We start from the raw sequence: 18,216 nt of genomic DNA, 5'->3' as shown, positions 1-18,216 counted from the left end.
GAAGGATGCTGCGCAATAATGGATGCTGTGCAAGCCATCAAGCGGAGAAAACTCCGCATCAATCAAGACAATAAATCTTGAGGTGCCCCCCCTCTCCCTAAAGAAAGAAAGAAGAAAACGAAGTATCCTTGCTTGAGCCACTGAAGGTAGGTTAGCACGCCAAAATGATTGATTGCTCCACCTACTCGCTTGGCAAGTGCTCGTTTTGTGTAGCGATGACACATTGTGGAGCAAATGACAGCTAGAAAAGAAAAAATGAATTGAGTGCAGAAGTAGTAAAGTATTTCTGGCTAGAGCGGCCGTAATAGCGGCCACTCGAAACAACCAGCAGACTGTCATTTCATGCATAGCACCTTTTCTACGTAATCACGCTTTAATATTCGTAATGGTGTCGCATATCCGATCGCAAGCTAATATTCGAAGAGATCGAATATGACATCCTCGAATAATACAATCACAAAATCCTCGAACGATACAAGGGTTTGTCCGACAGCCGTCGACGCGTGAGTTATTCGGTGCTGGCTCACATTCCAGGATGCAATGTCAACAACGCAGACACGGACAGAAGTGTTTGGGGGCATGAGTGACCTTAAACACGCTTGCTTTGGCTGTTGTTGATCCTCAATTACGGCAAACCCATTTGCCATCATGTGTGCCCCGAATTCTTGGGCGGCGGGCGTACAATGGCTGCCTGCTTTTGCTTCATACCGTGGTGTGTATCGATGCGCTTTACATAACTGCACGCACACATATTTTGCAGCGGGGGTGGCTTTGTTCGCGGTAAAATTTATTGTCATAGCCCGACACAGTCCGACCCTTTTGTATCGCTGTGAGCGTTTTCTACTTCTCTCAGCCATTTGTGCGTTTCTTTCCTTCTATTTTGTTTCTTTCCTTTGTTGGGCTGTCATTCCCGCAGTTTTTTTTGTTTTTTATTTCTTCTTTCTCTCGGTCACGGCACTCCACGTTGTTTCCAACACTTGTCTGCTCCTTTCCTGGTGTCGCCCGGCGGGGCCTTGGTTAGTCCCGTCTTAGTCACCACATTAGAAAATCTAAGCACCGAGGATTAAAAAAGAAGACGCGCAAAAGCAGGGGAGAGTAAACGGGGCAGATGCGAAAACAGTATCACTCACTCAGGGGTCAGCATCATTCTCAGGCTCGATGCAAGTAAAAAGGTGGAAAAGGGAATTCGAAGGAAATGTGCACAAGAACGTTAAAAGAGCAGCGAACGACTAACTTCGAAGGGGAAAGCGAATAAAAGGAGACGTAGGGGAAAAGGGGTCGCACGTGACACAAAGAGAAATTAAAACAGGCGCGTGCATCGTTCGAATGGCGGCGAAGCTCGGTGCAAGCGACAAAGAAGCACAAAGCGTAGCTAAAGGAAAGCGAATTTCCCATCGGCGAAAAGGGCAACAAGCAGGAAGGCTCATGGGTAGTGACAGCGATGAGGCCATTTGTAGCGCGTGTTACGACAGCTCCTCGTGACAGCGCTTTTAATGGCCGGCCACGCGTCGGCGGCTGAGGTGAGCGCTCTCGGCTATCCTCTTGCTGCCTCCGAAGCCAAGCTGAGTCGACGCTTCCCCGCTGAATGGTCAATGTGACGGGACGAGCAGCGGCGGTCGATCAAGCCTCTCGCCCCATTATTGCTAATTAATTCTGTCTGGTTCAAACGAGGCTCCCTGTGCGCAGGGCGCAGCCGTTGCGCACATAATGTCGGGACTCTGGTTGTCCATCAAACATATTCAATTCCCGAAGGCTTTCAAGTACGAAAAGGGACAAAAACGCCAAATGCTGACGCCGCAGCCACTGTGTTGAATGTTCGCTTGCAGCGCAGTGGGAGTTGTCACTTTTCTTGCTGATGAGCTAAAGCAAAGATCGGAGAAATTTATTTAAGAAACAGCACTGTAGCCTGCTACTCAGTGCCAGAATAAAGGGAAAGGGAGATAAAGAAGGCGGTCACTATGTTGACAGAAGGAGTGAATTACCGTAGTCTGTAAGGCAGACCTCTCACAGACGCGAGTGAAGCTCCTTGCTGTGTAGTAATGCAAGTAATACGCACGCTGCCCTGCAGCTATAGATTTCCAGTCTGGCCAAAGTTCCCTTACTACGTATTGAGTAAGATGTATATTGCCGATTGTGGACAGCCCTGTAGCAAAACAAAGCAAGGACAGGAAAGACAGGGAGGTCAACCAGACGAGGCGTCCGTTTTGCTACCCTGCAAAGGGGTCAGATAAATATTCATCCACGATTACGACACTCCATACTGCGAAATTCGAGCGCAGCTGTATAGACGTTTTCATTTCGCGATATATTGGCTGGCGCGGACAATCTGTCTCGTGCGTGCCGCACGAGACAGGCGTTGCAAACGGAGCGAAGTGGGGCGCGACTGCCTCGCTAATCGGGAGATTCGCGAGGAAGCGCGCGGGTGACGCGTGGGCGCGATTCACAGCAGCCATCGCAGACAGAATTCCGCTCATGCAGCGCTTTGTTTCCATACAGATGACGCGTGCTACTCTGGCGCCATCTCGTAGCCATCGTCGCCGCAAAGCCCCTCGTACGCGGCACTGCGCTATTCTTCTCACATTTTCGCCATATCCTCCTCCTCCTCCGCATTCCTCGTCGCGCTCCCTTCGCTCCTGCCGCCTTTTTTCCTCCCCCGCTGCGGTCCGCGTTCGCTCTCATCTTTCGCTGTGCTCGTTCGCTCGGTTATGAGGTAGGATGCCGACGGCGACGCTCGCCGCAGGAACGGACGCCTAAGAGACAATAAAGAAGAGTAAACATTACACACACAGAAGAGGGAAAACACGGGGAAGGCGGGAGATGGAAATCCAAGACGATCAGGAAAACAAGACCAAGGTAAAAGCGGCAGACAACGTTTCGACAAGTTGACTTGTCTCTTTCAAGGGGACATATGCTTTCCTCGGCACAGTATATATAGGTAGGTTTCTTCTAAGGGGGGGGGGGGGGGGGGGTAAGGCGGGTGGGTGAGGCAACGACCGAGTGTGTGTTAGAGGCGAGGGTGTTATTACCAATGGACACGAAACGCATATTGAGAGTACTAAACAAGGACTTGTGTATGTCAACCTGGTTTAATGAAAATACTAAGGAATCAATTCTTTACGAAGTGGACCCTAAACTCAAACAGCGGCTGGATCTAGAACTTTCGAAAAGTACCGAGGCACTAATTCATCGGTTGCGCCTTGGGACAGCAAACACGAAACATTTCCTATATCGCATAAAACGGGCTCCTTCCCCGGCTTGTTTCTGTTGCCACGACGATGAGGATGTTTGCCATTTACTCCTCGAATGCCCCACATACGCGATGCAAAGACCGCAGCTAGAACAAGAGCTACACTCCTTTGCTCCTCACCGGCCTTTCTCACTCGCAAAATTGCTGGGTCCATAGCCATCGAAAATAGCACAGCGAAAAGTATTGAACGCACTTGAGCACTTTTATGAAGAAAGAGGCATCCTTAGCAAAGTACTAGATATTGCACTGAATAATCACACTATGTTACTATAACTTGCTTCTATTATTTGTAATTATTAGTGCTTGTGTGTTACGTGTTATACCTTTTTGTATTTTGTACGTGCATTATTTTAACTCTGAGTATTTCCTCATCTGTTTATATTTATATATGCTCATCGCAGTCTACAATACGGCCGTTTGCGTGTGTTTGTGACTTTCTTTACAAACTAATTGTGGTGCAACTTGCATGACTTTTATATTGTTGTGTTCATGGGTGTATAGGACTGTCTGCTGTGGACTTTTGACCATATGACGTGATTTGTTATCATTTCCTTATATATTTTTTATATTGTTGTTTCCACTATGAGAAAACGAGTATCCGTCACCATTTAAGGTGACTACGTCTCTTTCTTTTATTTTCACTTCAATAAAAAAAACACTTCGGGCCAGGCCAACATTCACCACACATTAGCTTTAAGAGTGGCGCCCCGACAGACACCATACGAGACCTCCCCATTGCCGCAGCACCACAGCACACATTTCATCATTCACTGCGGGACTAATGACCTGAACCACGACACCGGTGATAACACAGTTAAGGCCATGAAAATGCTCATAAACGATTTGCTCACCAACAGATCAAACGCAAAAATCTACCTGACAACAGTACTTCCCAGGATCGCCAACAAATACAGGGTACTTATTCAAAAATCAGAGACACTCCTAGCTCCCACACTAGGGACACGTAAGCTCAATGATTTTCTTCTGGACATGGGAAACCAACACGAAAACGTCCATGTCATCCACCACGCTGAATTACACCAGGGCCCCGTCATTCTGCTCACCCTGCAAGAACTATACTCCAATTTTTATGGCGTCAAGGTAATTGCTAACAACATCAAGTACAGGCTCAGGAACCCATTCAAACCGACGCAACCATGAACACCAGTAAATCTTCGTCCCAGTTAGCTACAACACAGAAACACACGCCTGAAATCGTCAACACCAGCTCGTACGCTCGTTCCACCGAAGTTAGAACCCAAGAAACATCTACACATACGATGGACGCGGAACCAACACCACCTGAACAACACCTGCTCACAGGGAAGCCCACAAACACCCGCGAAACCTTCCCGCAAATAGCAACATACACTAATAAGCAGACATACACAGACAGACATCAGTGCAGGCCTCGACAACGAAATAAGGCGTAACAAGACACCACCTCAAGATGTTTCGTCCTGGAGGTCTGTCCTAACCAAACAGAAATGACTACCACGCACTACGGATATCACATGCAAGAAATCTCGCCCTTTTCTCCAATCCCGCAAACTCGCCGCCAAACAAACTACAGATTTCACCTAAAAACTTATATTAGCTGCATTAAACAGAGGAAGATCCCAAAAGGTCTCAGAATTAAGGATAGATGTGCCCTCGCCTCTGTACCCTCCAGGCTATTATTGAAGTGGAATGCTGTCCTAGAAGATGCATCGCTCTCTTTAATTGATATTCCAGAAGAACGCTGCAAGCAACAACTTATGATAGTTACCAATAAGCTCAATAGCATAAATTTATCTGAGCCAGAAAAAAAGAGAATTTGAACAATTAATCGGGAAACTAAGAAGGCAAACCTACTAGACGACCAGCACAAAGGTATTAGATCTGCAGATCCAGCCAAGAAAACTAATGTAACCCCTACAGCACATGGCTCCACCGATAGTCCTACAGGCGAGCATCGAGAGCACTGCAGCAACGTAGTAGACATCCCAGAGTCTAAGCCCCGAGAAAGTTGATCTCCTGAAACTTGGTACAACATTTTGTCTCACAAACAACGCAGAAAACGAATACAAACTCCACAAGGATATAATAGAATTTTCAAGTCGCATGCGCATCAAGAAATTCTTCTTCGATATGCCAGACGTACGAAAACAGGATAGAGACTCTCTTAGACCACCTAGCACGTGGACACCGGAAGCCGAACAGTTCCCAGACCTTGATATGCATACAAAGCTAATCTCAAAGGAAATTCTAGAGTCAACGCGGCATCGCTGCAAACGCAAAAATTATGTCCCTGGCTGAGCATCTAATTCTTAAAGAACTCGCGCAAAGAAATGATGTAGTGAAACCAACAGACCGCATCGTAGTCTGGCCGACAGTATCGTAGTCTGGCCGACAGTATCGTAGTCTGGCCGACAGTATCGTAGTCTGGCCGACAGTATCGTAGTCTGGCCTATAGAAAAGTACAAAAATAAGGCCTCCAAACAACTTAGGAACCACACCCATTACATAAAACTCGACTCTAACCCAACTTCAGACTACAGAAATTTTGTGCAAACCACAAAAGTGGAGCTCCTCTCCAGTGAACTAATCACGCAATCTGAATATCGTTTCATGATGCCCAAGAACAAAGAAGCAGGCCGCTTTTATCTTCGTCCTAAAATACACAAGGTTCCCACAGAATAAATATTTACAGCAGAAATCGCAGGTCAGCCTACAGTGTCTAGTAACAGCACACCTACCGAGTCACTATCTAAATTCTTAAACCACCACCTGTCAAACATCCCCACCACCCTCCCGTCTATTATTCAGGACACGTCCCACTTCCTTCGAATTATTGACGGCATTAACGCCAACCAAATGCTTTCCAACGGCGCTATTCTAGTCACTTTAGATGTTTCTGCCCTTTGCACTAACATGCCCATGAGTGAAGGAATTGAAGCCATTTCTAAATGCCTCGCAGCCAATGCCTAAGTGCACGCTCCTGAAGTTTACCTGTCACCTCCTTAGGATAGTTCTCATGCTCAACTATTTCAAATTCGATTCTATTCACTATCTGCAGCCTTTCCGCACTAGCATGAGAGCACCATACACTCCCACGTATGCCAACATTTTGCATAACAAAAATCATACCCTTTAAAACCCCACACCTATTGCGTTACATTAACGATATATTCATAATATGGGAACACGGCCCGAGCGCGTTAACTGACCTAATCAGCCATTTCAACCGCTTTCACCCGAGTATTAAATTCACTGCTGACCACTCTCATGGTCAAATCAAGTCAAGTCGACAGGGCGGTCTACATAGAAAACGGAAAATTGAGAACGACACTTTACCGGAAGCCTACGAATAGCCAGCAATATTTAGACTACCAGTCATCGCCCGCGACGCTGCAAGCAAGGACTTTTTTGTCGGATAAGCGAAACGGATAAGAAGAATCTGCAGCGAATACAACAGTTATATATACCACCTAAATGACCTTAAAGCAACGCTAGCAGAAACAAACGATCCACAAGTTCCTCTAGACAGAGCTTTTGACGTCGCGTAAACACTGGAGAGGCAGTCGGAATTAGGTAAGAAAAGCCCACACCAGAATCTGAGAGACCACCAGCCTATACAACAAAATATTCTAATGCCCTCCGAAACATAAACAACATCCTACAAAAATACCACCCAATGTTATCAAGTAACGACCGCATGAGCAAAGCGTTCCCAGTGATATAATGCAAACGGATAGAAAGTTGGGCGAGTTGGTACGGTAATATATTCTTGGTTTGCAGCGCGAAGTGACACAAACACAGACTAGCAGAAGACAGGGCGAGCGCTAACTCTCAACTAAATTTTTATTGAAACTATCAACATATATATAAGTGATGGCAAATACCGCAGAATACGAACATGACAAGGTGTAAAGACTGTCAGTTAAACATATGAAGAGGTAGGGAAGCCATAAAAACCAAACAACAAAAAGCCCTACTTGAGATTGACACATGTGCTGAGAAGATATTGAAATCCGCTTTCTAAGATAGAAATTGATGCTTGGCTAACACAAGTCTCTCCTAATCATTTAATGTGAAATGTCTGAATTATTTCGCGTGTGGTTAGACATTTGTGTCTTGAAATGACTTTTGTGTCTTCAAACAAAGGTTTACAACCGCACTTGAAAGAATGCAACGCTGAATGTGAAGCATTAGGGTTGTTAAGTGATTCTTTATGCCCATTTTAGTCTAATATTGAGGCACCTGCCAGTCTGCCCAACGAAAGCTTTCCCGCACTTGAGTGGAATCGGATAAACTGTACAAGTGTTACAAGGCGCTATAGGGGACACATGCCTAACGCCACAATCATTTTTTCTTCTTTTGCCCCCCTGTTCAAGTTTCCTATTTATGATAGGGCATATCATAGACAATTTGCGGGGAACCGAGAAAACTCTATTGACGTCATATCTACTGCCACGTTCCGTAAACCGTGTGACAACATATAGGGCACCACAGCAAACTTTCTTTCATTTTTTTTTCTGTTTTTCTTGTTTCTTAGCAGCACTTTTTACCCATTTCGAAAGCTTTTCACAGCTTAGAGATAACAAATGAACAGGATAATCAGCCTTCCCAAGCCTATCTATAAGTTGCGAAAAACTTTGTTGTATACTGTGTGGACAAGACTTAGCAAAGGCAGACCTAAGAGCTGAGTACGCTATCCCCTGTTTTACAAGTTTGTAATGGCAAGAAGAAAATTCAAGCAGTGGTTTCTTTGCCCTAGGTGAATAGTACCAACAGACATGTTCCTGTTGGAACGTTAAGCACAGGCCTAAAAACTGCAATTTGCTGTTCTAGATAAGCTCAAGCGTGAAACCAAGACCCGCACCACATTCCCCATCAACATTTAAAATATCCGTAGATTTCTTGCTGTAGTTATCGCGTATTTAATTACTAGTAATTATGATGGGTTTCTACAAAATGCAGAGTCATTCTCATCCCACCTTGGCTTGCTTTCTATGGAGTCTCCAGCACCCCGGCACAATATTACGTAAACTTCACACATTTATCGACAGTCGACCGTAATTCGTGACAGAAAGAGATACAAACTGCTCAGTCATTTTTATTTCACGCTCCATGCTATGGCGCCAAGACGCACGCATAGCGACGCGCACCAAACAGGGCTTTAGTTTTGGGATGGATAAACCTTAGCCACTGCCTACAGTTTCCTGTGAAAGAACACAGACGACATTCTCGACAGCTAGAAGACATTTCCCTTATCTGCACCGCAACGTTGCGCCAGAGACGAGGACTGCGTCACAATCCTGCGAAAGCAAATGGGGACATGTCCGCCTTAAGAATTTCACGTACGGTTCCATAAATAACCGCTAGCAACGCTACACGGCACTCGATCTTCAAGCCGCTGCTTACCAAAGGTTGCCACGTGACCAACGGATAAATGACCCATCACTTTCTTCGCGCTGATCTTGATAGTCGAATAACAAAGATATAGCACAGAAAAGAGAGGAAGGCGGCGTTCTCTTTCTTTATTTCTCGCTAGATGCTCGTAAACTACGTTGACACTCCGCTCCCGGTACTGCCTTTTACATGCAAACCAAAATTTACGGAGCGGGACGAGTACTTTCTCCCTCTTTCCTTCTGGTCCTGTCACTCTTCGCCATGATGCAAACGGTGTCCCGTCGACAAGACGCCTTTCCCGCAGCCATTATAAAGATTCAGCGCCCGTATACGACTAGCGAAGGTTGATGGCTTCGCACAGCACGAGCGATGCCTCGGGTTTTTTACAAAGACGAAGTGCACGGAGTCACCGCTTCGTGTACTGCAGTGCGGTACAAGATGGGGTAGGAGCGAGCAGAACGTGCTTGTATACTATATGCCACCGGCTCCCACCTTCTCTACTGGTCTTGCTCCTGCGCTCCTTCACTTGAAGGATGTCGCAAGCGCGGCTGGTTTATTTTGTATTTAATTGCAACAGTCACATTTGATGTATCTCCAGGACTAAGAAATAAGTAAGTAAAAGAAAAGATGTGCCGTGGTTGATACAGCAGACAGTAGGCGGTTATTTATGTCTACTGGAGGCTGTTGCAGTCGCGAGATACTTTACATGAAAGTAAACGAGGAAAGAGAAGCATCAACTCTTTCGTTTATTTTTCCGCGCGATCAGCAGGTGGAGTCAGCATTCATATCACATTCAGTAGGTGGTATGGGGCAGCGTATTAAAGCCGACCTCGCTTTCTCTCGTTACCAGAGCCAATCACTGTTGCCTCGTTTACCATACAACTCTCGTCTGCCTCCATAACGGGACCGAAGCAGATCAAGTCTTTCTTTTTCAACTTTGGCCGCATTCTTCGCGAATTTGTCCCTTCCCCGAATATAGACATTTCAATTAGATGGAAATTCATGTTAAAGAATTGAAACATTATAGGCCCATTACCCCTTCCATTATTATATAAAATATTTAACAAGATAATCTCCAATAAAATAAGAGTAACACTGGACTTTAGTCAACCATGGCAACAGGCAGGTTTCAGGAAGCGATACTCAACAATGGATCACATCCATGTCATCAATCAAGTAATCGAGAAATCCGCCGAATACAATCAGCCTCTCTATATGGCTTTCATAGATTACAAAAGGACATTTGATTCAGTCGAGATACCAGCAGTTATAGAGGCATTACGTAAGCAAGGACAACGGGTTGCTTACGTAAATATCTTGGAAAGTACCTACAGAGATTCCACAGCTACCTTAATTCTCCACAAGTAGGAAGATACCTATAAAGAAAAGGGTCAGACAAGGAGAAATAATCCCTCCAATGTTATTCACTGCATGCTTGGAAGAAGTATTCAGGCTATTAACTGGGAAGGCTTAGGAGTAAGGATCCACGGTGAATATCTCAGTAACCTCAGATTTGCAGATGCCCTTGTCCTGTTCAGCAACACCGAGGACGAGTTACAACAAATGATTGAGGACCTTAACAGAGGGAGTATGAGAGTGGGATTGAAGATGAATATGCAGAAGACAAAGATAATGGGCAATAGCCGGGCAAATGAACGAGAGTTCAGGATCACCAGTCAGTATCTAGAGTCTGTGAAGGAGTACTTTTACCTAGGTCAATTACTCACAGGGGACCCTGATCATAAGAAGGAAATTTACAGAAGAATAAAAATGGATTAGAGCGCATTCGGCAGGCATTTTCAGATCCTGACTGGAAGTTTACCATTATCATTAAAAAGTGTGGGGGCTCCACTCAGCGTGCGGCTAGGGCTGAAGGCGAGCTCCGGATCTAGCCCCACACAGTCGCTCCATGGTACTCCCCAACCCATAGCGCGGGAATGGCGGCTACGTCGGGTTCGAACGAATAAGACAACCAGCGGCGTCAACTGTAACAACGTTTATTGCTACCAGCAGTAACGAACACTGGCAGAGGGAAGTCCTCTCAGTAATGTACCTGCCGCAAACCACTCTCATGTTGCGGCAGGTACTCCAGTCGGGGTCCGGCGTCAGAGAGAGGGTCTCCCCCGGTGGCGCTGTTTTGTACCTTTTTACCTTCGCGAGCGGAATGTCCTCGCCCGTCAGCTACCTTTCCGCGAGTCGGGGAGGAAGGGTACGCGTGCGTCGCGAGAGCGAGGGAGAAGCGTGAAAGGGCGTAGTGCGCCCCTCTCGTGTCTATGCCGGCTCTTGACGCGACCGCGACGACGCGGGGGAAGATGGGCGCGTGTGCTCCCTACAAAAGAAAGGTGTACAGTCAATGCATTCTACCGGTGCTGACATATGGGGCAGAAACTTGGAGACTGACAAAGAAGCTCCAAAACAAATTAAGCATCACGCAAGGAGCGATGAAACGAAGAATGTTAGGCGTAACGTTAAGAGACAGGAAGAGAGCGGTGTCGATCAGAGAGCAAACAAAGATGGCCGATATTCTAATTGACATTAAGAGAAAGAAATGGCGCTGGGCAGGTCATGTAATGCGCAGGTTATATAATCGGTGGACCATTAGGGTTACAGGATGGGTGCCAAGAGAAGAGAAGCGCTGTCGAGGACGGCAGAAGACTACGTGGAGTTGGAATCGGTTCCAACTCCAACGTCGTTAATTTCCAAAAGAAATTAATGACGCTGTTTATTCAAGCCATGGAGTTAATGCTATCGCCGAGAATTCATTACGATAGCCTGCACGTTTGCCATGTCAAATTTAATAAGTGAGGTAAGATAACCTTTCAAGATACATCGGGAAAGTCACGCTTGAAAACTGACAAGAAAATGCAACTGAAGAGTACCGCGTTCAGCACAATGTTGAAACATCGGGTACTTAGCTGCCTTGTCATTTGCCCTTGCCGAAGTTGAAATTATTTTAGGTGGTCCGTACGCGGTGATTTTTGTATGCTACTGAACAAAAGAAAATTGCGACAACCCCAAAAGGCCATGTCGTCTCGTGGGGACCGAACACCGAACTCGCAGAGGCATGCGAAGCAAACGTGAAAATGCACTTCATTTACTGCGTAGCATGTCAACGAACGCATAGAAATTAAAGAATGGAATCTGCGGTACAAGTTTTTATTCTCCCTTCGCGTACGTACCAAATTCGTCAACCCACGTCTCCACACGTTGCACTTGTTGAGTGAGACGCCATTTCCAAAACAAACCGGCGAAAAAGTACTCCGCGCAATTTCGACGGAAAATTGTAGCGATCGCTGCGACGGTGCGACCAACCGGTTGGCCGCAGCCGAAAATCGGGGGGTCGGCACTGCGACTACAATTTTCGTCGCAAGCGACGGAAATCGCAATTGCGGTGCGACGAAAATCGTCTCATGTGAAACAGGCTTTAGCCGTCGTATGCTACGGCAGGGCCGGCATAGGTGGCGCCACTGTCGAGGCCGCGCCGAACGCGGGAGTGGAGCGCAGGGGTAGCACACTCTCAAGTTCAACAAATGGCCACAGAGGGCGAAAAAATCGACCGCGCGCCGCTGCTAACAAAGCCGACGTAGTAGCATCACTTTCGGGATTCGTTCGTTAGTTCCAACATTTCCCGGTAGAGGCGTCGTAATAAGCGCAATTTTATCTTACAAACTTTCTCTTACAATTACCGAAGCATTTTCTTTTACATAAAAACAGGGCAAAATTATCATTGCTAATTAGATATTGTGCTCTTTGTTAGTAAGTTTATTGTTTCTTCGCCATTATAAACGCAAATAGCGTTCAGCATCATCGATCTGTCACGTGACCTCTGGCCTGGATTTAAAATTTTTACCGGTATTTCCGAGTGCACGGCGGCACGGATTCATTCGTTCGTACACTCAAGACTGCTTTGTTTCTAAAACTAGTTTCTTGCGCTTCGATGTCTCGCGTTATTTAACTTGGGGTGAAGTTACGTGTTTGCAAGCGGACATGTAAGCCCGGCAGTTGGGTTTCGGTCGTGAGCCATTCGGAACAGGTCTGCATCGAAACGGGAGCTGGATTTTGCTGCGGCTGACAACGGCAATAACGGTGAGTCGTTTAACACCGCTGCTTGAATCGTTATATAATATCCGTGTCATTACCTTCCAGGCGGGCACAAGTTAACGAACTAGATCCTGCATTACATATGGGCAGTGAGGATCTCAGTTGCTGTTTCCTAAATAAACCTTTACTTGCGAGGCTGTCGTTTGGTTTACACACACAACCAGGAAAGAAAGAGCGATATCGGAACGCGCGTCTCATTTTTCATGTTATTGTAGCCGTGGTTGTAGGTGACTGAGTAGCCTTATCAATATACATATTAAACATTTTTTTCGAGTCGGCCGGCAACGTCTTTCGTCCACAAAACCGAATAATCCTTTGGTAAAATAAAGTGAAAGTACAGAATTTAATGTATTAAACATTTGCAAGCATGATAATTCACCCATATTTCGTACTTGTTGGTTCCAAATGTTCTTGCTGTTCAGATTGGTTTACCGTAGGGCATTTATTTTTGCAGTAGTGAAGCGGTGCATCACGTTCGTGCAGAAAAATAATGCATCAGTTCGAATAGCTTCATGACTATCATGCATTTGCTTGTGGAACTAGCAGTGTGATCACTTCTAGTGTATAAATGAACCCACAAATGTTCTCATTTGTGATCTTAATAGTACTTGCGCTGTTGACATGCATTGTAGTTAGGCAGACATCAATTTTATGGACAATAGCAATATTTATTTAACATGCTGCTTAAGCACCCTAGAACAGACAGTGTACATTTGCATGTGTTCTGTAGTCCCAAATCATTACAACATATATGTCACACCTTTTTGCATTTTAAAACTTTGCTTCTTCAATTTCTGATTCAGTCAAAATTTCTGTTCCAGACATGCAGTAATGAAGACGGCACCAGTATAAAGCAACACACTCCACGCACTAAACAGAAGCTGCTGCCTGCTACAACAAGGTCATTGTGTGGACATTGGCTACTACTACAAGGTAAACAACACATGGTTCAGAAATAAATGTGTTTGATATATGCTGTATTGGCTTGCTGTTTGCAGCAGATATGAATGTTTGTTCATATTTATGGTTCAGTATAATTGGTTCGAACATATAAAACACACATAAATTTGGCTAATCTGTGCTGTATCTCATGTGTCACCGTTTTGCCTCAACAGAGTCTATGCCAAGCACATCTTGGTCATCACAGGAGCTCCTATCTGCGCCAACAGGAAGGGGCTGGAGCCGAATTTGCAAGGCTTTTACACCAAGAACAAAGAAGCACATGCAGAAGAATATAAATGAGATATCAAGTCTGCAGAGGACTGTGTCAAGACTGAAAAGAGCTTCAGCCACCATTCCACCAGCACGGACATTTGGTTGAGTCATCCAGGTAACTCAAGAAGGACTTTCTAGAAATTCTTCGTCTTCAGGTGCACCTGCAACATCTGACCAAGCACGGACGACGCTGGCCAAAAGATTGAGTTCCATCAGTTTGCCCTTAATCAGCTTCCTAGCCATGTTAATTCCGTTTGTGCCAAGTGTAATTTTTCTTCTATAAATGCAAGCTTTCTCATTGCCCATTTTTGTTAGAGGTCATTCATCCTCATCCAAATATAAAGGTCAACCGATTCTTCGCTGATACTTAATACCAGTCACTGTCTAGCAGCCTAACATATCTGTAGCAGTATCTTCTAGTGTATGTTGTCACGCGCAATTCCTCTCCTGAAATAGCTGATGCAGCATCGGCATGCGTCTTGCATTAACCTATGCACCATTTTACTTTTCTTGATGTTTTTAGCCTTCAATGCTTGCAGAGCAGAGTGGCTTCTCTCTTGAATGCAAGCTTTCTCATTTTCCATATTCCTAGTCTCGTTGATGATTGCTCCTCTTCCTTGATAGCTTGGGTCTTTGTGCAAGCTACAGTGAAGTGATTGATTGCAGAATCTGGTTTTGCTGCCACACTTGGCTGTGGTAACTGTGTTACGTTTCTCAGATGTGGGGGCCTGGTCAGTTGCATTGGTAAGCAGTCCCTCGAGGTAAGCATTTGCTCCTGCAGTCCGCAAAGCGACATAGACTCCCAGTATACACACACCGTAACTGGTGCGCCCCGTTCGTTCTGGCCTGCTGCAGTAATGGGCAAATTGTGCTTGTGGCTTACCTCGGCCATGATTTGCTCAAAACGGAGACCAGCATATGTGCTCACATGGTTCGAAGTGTATGAAGTTGATAGCCGTATGGGTGGAAAGGCCCGCAAGAATGGCTGCCGAAGGTGATGCCCACAAAAGCGACTTGTCCACATTGCGACAAAGTGTGAGCCACACATAGCAGCCCCCGAAAGAAAATAAATGTGCACGTTGGAAAGGAGTTAACGCTAAAATGCCGGGTAGTCCATGTCGCTGTGTTGGTTGCGGCAGCAGATGCCTGCGTCACCTGATTGCTTCGCAATGGAAGTTGCTCATCTTCAACGGCAACTGTTGGTTCAAACAGGTGCGAGACTCTGTCCAATCCGTTTGTACCGCAGGTTGTCGCTCGTTACCAGACCACCACATGTGACAAAGGCAAGCATAATGCCTTAAGATGGTTCGTAGCCAATGTATAATGTATTGTCTGAACCTCATGCGGTGACTGATTGCTGTTTAATTTTGCTGTTATGCCACTTGGTTACGGTCGCAGTTTTATGTTTTTCGAATATTGCGGCCTGGTCGGTTGCACTGGGAAGCAGCCTCTCGTAGTAAGCATTTGATCCTGCAGTCTGCACAGCGACATAGACTCCCAATTTACGCACACCGTGATTCGTGCTCCCCGTTCACCCTTTCCTGCTGCAGCCATGGGCAAATTGTGCCTCTGGCCTTTCTCGGCCGCGATTAGGCATGAACGGAGACCAGCATACGTGCTTACATAGTCCGATGCGTATGAAGTTGATAGCCAGATGGTTGGAAAGGCCCGCAAAAGTAGCTGATGGAGGCGATGCCCACGAAAGCGACTTGTCCATAGTGAGACAATGTGAGACAGCAAGTGTGAGCCACACATTAGCGGCCCCCGAAAGAAAAGAAACGTGCAGGTTGGAAAGGAGTGAATGGCTAAAATCTGGGGTAGCCCATGTCGCTGTGTAGGCTGCGGTAGCAGATGCCTGCGTCTCCCGATTGCTTCGCAATGCAATTTGGGCATTTTTAACGGCGACTGTCGCTGCAAACAAGTGGCACACTCTGTCCAATATGTTTCCGCTGCTGGTTGTTGCTCGTTAACCTGACCACCACGTGCGACGACGACGGTGAGCCGTTTACGAGCTCGCGTCAATGATTCCAGCGTATCTCGACATGCAAACTTTATTTCTGCTATTGCACGAGAATGTACACTGCTTGTCTTCTGCCAATAAAGTCGCGCGTTCTGTTCACTCACTTGTGGCTTGTTTGTATGGGCGTCAGTAGAGGCTCTTGGCAATTAGAACGCACCACCTACGCGGCAGCGAAGGCATTGAGGCATGCCGCATAGCCTGCAGGGCAAGCACGGCGCGTACCAGCGTACGCGACCGGCAAAAAACGGCCATATTGAATTTTGCTCTAAAAAAAAATGTGCACTTCCGCTTCCGGTTTGAGCAACGTCATCTGGCGTCCCCCAAAGTAAGTTCCATGCGCTGCCGCTGCTTATTTTCGAACCACGGCGGAAGGTACAGTTTCCCTTCTCTAAGTTTGTTCTTTATTCTATGTGGAGCGGAGGAGTAGGGAGGTGGTTGGCATTAATTTTGGATGTTTAGGGGTTTTACATGCAACAGCGTAGCCCGACCGCTCGTTTCGTACTATCGTCTGCTCGCGTCAGCTCTCGCTTGCTTTTTTGGTTTTGGTTCGGTCTCGTTCGCGCTTGTTTCGATTGTCTTCGTTTGCCATTGTTTTGTAATCTGATTGTATGCGCGACGCGAATCGTGTAGTACTTTCTGGAAGCCTAGCGGCACCAGCGATTACACTGGAACCTTCGACGAGTCATGTATAAAAACCAACGTGCTTGGCCTCTGCTACAGTTCTCAGATTCTTTGCCTCAATATATCGCGAAAACACATATATAGCTGCGCTCAAATTTGGCATTAGGGAGTATCGTAATCGCCAGTGAACTGTGTGTATGTGTGTGTGCGTGTGTGCGTTTGTGTACGTGTGTGTGCGTGTGTGTGCGTGTGTGCGTGTGTGCGCGTGTGAGTGCGTGTGTGTTACGGTATTAAGAACCAACTCAGCAACGTGAAGGGTACACGCGCGTGTGATCCGACCTTTGAAAAATTGATAGAAAAGGGAAAGTCGCCTTCGTGGGGAAGAATGCCAATCTCGGGTCGATGTCATGCTTCCACTGCCAGGACCACCCTATAACGTACGCTTAATGTGTTTTCTTACTCTCCTATGTAGAATGACGGTCGGCAAGTGCAGAGCCCTCATGCATTTATGTTTGCTTTTGCCCCTGGAAGACGATCACTCGGTAATAAATACGCAAAAGTTGTGGCATAAATTAAGCTTTATTAAACTGGAATGGAAGAAACACAAAGAGTAGACAGAAATCATTTGAAACAGTTAAAGTGTGGAAAATCACACATGCACTCCAGCGGCGTCAGCAGCCCTGGCAGCTTGAAGGCATGACGCCAACAGAGGATGACAGTCTATCGAGGGCCGATGCTTGCACACACGGGCAACATGCAGTTGGACAAGTTGCTGGCTCGCTTCTTGCAGACCGCGGCGTGGGCCATCGACGATCGTGCTGACTGAGGCCTGAACCAGCAGCCGGTTAGCCAAAGGCACCGACCGATGCGCAGGGAACCGCTGAGGGACGGCGCCGCCGAGCAGTCCGGCGGCGCTGGGGTCTGGATGGTCACTACTGCTCGTGGTCCCTCTGGAGGCGGATGCGGTATTCAAGGCACGCGGCCGTCAGGCGTACCCTGGGATCGGCGCGGACGGAAGGCCGAACGAAGGGACGCACCCGTGCAGCCCCGCCGCCGTTCCGGTAGGCGTTGCGCGACGAGGTCATGGGCGCTGCGGCATCCGCTGCAGGGCACGGCGCCGTCGCCCGGGTGCCGGTCGAGCTGGGTTCGCCACTCAGGGTCATCGTGAGAAGAGCAGTGTTCGCCGAACAGCGTTCGTCGTGCCTTCTTGTCGCCAGCACGTGGTGCCTTCAAATGGCGCATGCCGCACTTCTTCCCCTTGAGGCGCGCGACCGCGAAGGACGAAGGCGAAAAACAACCCGTTGGAGCAAGGAAACGAGAAATGAAGGGAACAGAATAAAATTATATCGGGACGACAATAAAGGATAATTATTTATTGCATACATTAGGCTAGTGAGAGTAAAATATAGTGTAGACAACCCCCCTAGCCAAGACAAGATGCCGGCCAAAGGCAAAACGTGAAAGGTCTTCTTTCTCGTTCTCCGAGCGTCGCGGCACGTACTCGCGAGCAAGAGAATTCGTCGAGGCTAGGCCCACGATGCGGCCGAGAGGCTCGGCCTTCCGGTTCCCAAGTGGGAGCGGCCCGCTTCGTGAAGACTCACGACCTGCAGGACTTCAT

General features: G+C 46.9%; 1 long non-coding RNA gene across 1 annotated transcript; it reads left to right on the top strand.

Annotated features, from left to right (window-relative positions):
- The first annotated feature begins 12,140 nt into the window (after window positions 1-12,140).
- Window positions 12,141-15,214, top strand: LOC140215209 (uncharacterized). The gene is made up of 3 exons (XR_011892147.1): window positions 12,141-12,727; window positions 13,564-13,675; window positions 13,858-15,214. It is a non-coding gene; the product is annotated as an uncharacterized lncRNA (long non-coding RNA).
- Window positions 15,215-18,216: the final 3,002 nt, after the last annotated feature.

The sequence above is a fragment of the Dermacentor andersoni genome, chromosome 1 (assembly GCF_023375885.2).
Source record: "Dermacentor andersoni chromosome 1, qqDerAnde1_hic_scaffold, whole genome shotgun sequence".
Lineage (NCBI taxonomy): Eukaryota > Metazoa > Arthropoda > Arachnida > Ixodida > Ixodidae > Dermacentor > Dermacentor andersoni.
This window is presented reverse-complemented; position numbering and strand designations above follow the sequence as displayed.